At 36.0% G+C, this 3471-nt stretch overlaps 1 long non-coding RNA gene across 1 annotated transcript; it reads left to right on the forward strand.

Annotated features, from left to right (window-relative positions):
• The first annotated feature begins 616 nt into the window (after nucleotides 1-616).
• Nucleotides 617-2106, forward strand: LOC127102404 (uncharacterized). Its single transcript, XR_007794710.1, has 2 exons — nucleotides 617-1163; nucleotides 1823-2106. It is a non-coding gene; the product is annotated as an uncharacterized LOC127102404 (long non-coding RNA).
• Nucleotides 2107-3471: the final 1365 nt, after the last annotated feature.

Raw genomic sequence — 3471 nt, forward strand, 5'->3', positions numbered from 1 at the left:
ATAATGTTGTTATGCATTGATTCTTTTCTATCTTTTAGGATTTTGAAAAGTGAAAGGATGGATGATTGATCTAAAGGGTCAAGTATGGAGTGAAGTTAAAGATCTAATACAATTTAAGTGATCAAGGGATTTGTGATCACTCAAATGGATGAAAATCTAAGGGAACATGCAATTGTTCATGAGAAATCATACAACAAAAGGTCTAATACCAAAGTAACTAATTGATCAAAAATGAATTTGATCAACTAATCAAAGGGATGAACATACCAAGAATCACACCCTAAGCACATGAAAATATGAGAAAGCAACATGACATTAAAAATTAAAATTAACCAAAGTTAGACCTAATATCTAACACGCATTTAATTGATTTTAAATGGAAATTCTAAAACTATATCCAATTAAATTCTAAAGTAAAATCTTTCCTAATATGATTTATACATTTTTTAGCGTGCATTTTCTATGTATTTTAACATGAATTTGATGTGAAAAATGTGTGACAAAAGGATTTACAAAGAACAATAATTAATTGATTGATAATTAAATTCTGCAGGGGGTGCATAGGCTAGAAGGGAGTATGGCCAAGAAGAAACTAGAGCTGGGCACAATCAGTGGAAGCCCAAGACAACTTGCTCTTGCTGAGTTCAGAAGGAGGTGCACTAATGAAAATAGAGTGTGTGCTAAGCAATTTAGGGGGCGTAGGAATGAAGTCTATGGGCCTAGGGAAGAGCAAGGTCCAACACGGAGCAAGGCAAAGGTTGAGGAGAATCATTTAACAACAAATTATTTTCACTTTCGGCTTGCTTCACTACTCTCTCTCCATTTCAAAAGCTTTCCTCACCATCGTTCACTCCGATGTGCGGAAGGCGGCGGAGCAGCCCATCCTGACCAATCACCACCACTAAAAGATTCCTCTTTACGTCCTCTCTCTACCTCTCAGGCTCGTTTCAACAAATTCTTGCTAAATCTCCCAAAATCGAATCAAAGAGCCAAGAACCCTAACCTACCAAAATTGAAATTAAATAATGATGGTGGGGAATCAAGCCACTCCACCTTAGGGTTTTTATTCCCCTATGTGAATACTACATTGTGATAAGGAGTTTGAAGCAAGAAGAGGCATTTTGTAACAACTTTGGGCAGTTTTCGGGGCAGCTCTGTTAGAGGTTAGGGCACTGTTATAGTTAGTTGAATCCAAGAGAAAACTAGTTGTGAATTAACATAGTTAAGTTTTCTGTTAGTGACAATTAGATTGCTAGGCTTGTTGCAGTTAGTAACATTAGGATTAGTTGTTATGTTTGAATGAATTAGGGACTGTTGCATTAGTTCACATGGATTGAGTTGAATGATATGTGAATTGGAGTTTTTTAAAGGTTAATGAACTGCAATGTAGTGAAGGTTAGTTTGAAGAGGTAATTAATTACCTATGTTTAGTTGATGTGAAAAAACAGTTAAGAGTTTGTGTTAATGAATTGGACTATTGAGTTAGCTAGTTAGGAATGTGAATATGTTAGTGAAGTTGGAAATGAAATGTTATATTAGTTTGGTGTTAACTGCTTGGATGGAATTTGAACTACGTTGGATGCTTGATGTTATTTTGAACTGTTAGTATTTTGCAGGTGTAACCAGTTAACCACTTCGGTTAACCGGTTACCAACACGACATTTTGTTTCTTCTATTATTTGGATGAATTGTCATGTAAGGGTGTGAATGGAGCCTAACAATCTTGGTTTTGTGTGGATATGCATGAATGTGTAACTGTCATGGCATATTGGATTGTGTATATGGTATAATCATGTTGAACTTTTGTTCTTGTTTGCTGTAGGGCTGATATGGGCTTGAAATAAAGATATGCTCATGAGGATTTTGGTCAAGGCATGAAGGTTTGTGCAAAGCATGGATCAAGGTTCTTTCATGAAGATATCTTGGCAACTTGTAGATTTTGGAGGCACAAAAGCTGCACTGTCTTATGGATGAATAGGAAAGTAGGTTAGAGTTTAGGTAGTTTGACTTTGGTCAAAATGTGTAAAATTGTGTAACTTTGGTTTTGACTCCTTTTGTAATGAAACTTTGAATATTTTGTATTGGAAATGGCTCTTTGAATGGAAATATGTGTCTTGATCGTTAAGAAAAGTGATTCCCCTCCAAATCTTGAACTTGTTTGAATATTTGAACTTGAATTGATCTTGAACCTTTGACTTGATTCTGCATATGAATCTCAAGTTTTGAATGAATTTTGAATTGTAATGCCTTGGACCAAACGACCATTTAGGATTCAATAAAGAATGGTCAACAAAAATTCAACCTTCCATGGTTGACTTTTGTTGACCAAGATCAAGCTTTCAATCAACAATCAATTCCAATCCATTCCATGGTGTAGTCCACATGATCCACAAATGTCATAGACCAAAAGTAGGATTCCACAAAGACTTGATCAAAGAGATGAGCATCTCAAGCTAATGTAACATAATCCTATAGGTTTTATTCCCAAGTATGCCATAGAAGAACCCTAGTCCATGGAGCTTGATAGGTTACTTCATAATTCAAACACTTGTGTCATAAATAACAAAACATTTAAATCAATGATGCTTATTTGAAAATTCAAGTGCATGATCTTATGATAGATAACTAAGGTATGCTGATGAAATGAGGATATGAGCCAAATAAAAATGAGAAAAAGGTAGGAAATTTTTTGGGGTATGACAACTGCCCTATTTAATCTCCTTAAACTTCAAGGTATGAATAGCGACGACTTTCAGGAATTCAAGGTAGAAGAGGATTAAATACAAAGATCCGACAAATTGCGCTCCGAAGAGAAGTGATAGGTAAAAGTGTTTATGTTTTTTTTGTTTTGCCTCCACTAATGAATGAGCCTTGACAGGTATTGGGACATTTCCGCAGGGTTCCACAGAGGTAAGGGGATTGATTGCGTACTTGTAAAAGACAAGTAACAGAGGGTATATGTGTGATTTGAATTTTTCTTCTACAAAAGGCAGAGAGATGTCTTGCAAAAAGCAAGTGAGACTTAGCTGGGGAGGATTTTTCCGCTACAAAAGGTGGAGGTGACTTGTAAAAGGCAAGTAAGGGAATATGACAATTTCCTCATGCAAAAGGAAAATGAGGATTCCTTAGTAAAAGGCCAAGAAGATATGGGAATATCACTGTGATTTCTCAAGAAAAAGGCAATGAGAATTCCTTAGCAAAAGGCTAGGAAGGAGCATGAAGGTGGATATGATTTCTCATACAATAGGCGATGAGAACTTCTTATCAAATGGCTGAGAAGACGAGACAATGAATATGATGAAAGAGAATGTGTTTTCCCCTACAAAAGGCAAGGAGAATTATTTAGCAAAAGGCTAGGAAGGCGAGACGATGAATATGATTTCTCATACAAAAGGCGATGAGAACTTCTTAGCAAAAGGCTGAGAAAGCAAGACGGTGGATATGATTTCTCATACAAAAGGCGATAAGAAC

Source organism: Lathyrus oleraceus, chromosome 1 (genome assembly GCF_024323335.1).
Source record: "Lathyrus oleraceus cultivar Zhongwan6 chromosome 1, CAAS_Psat_ZW6_1.0, whole genome shotgun sequence".
Classification (NCBI taxonomy): Eukaryota; Viridiplantae; Streptophyta; class Magnoliopsida; order Fabales; family Fabaceae; genus Lathyrus; species Lathyrus oleraceus.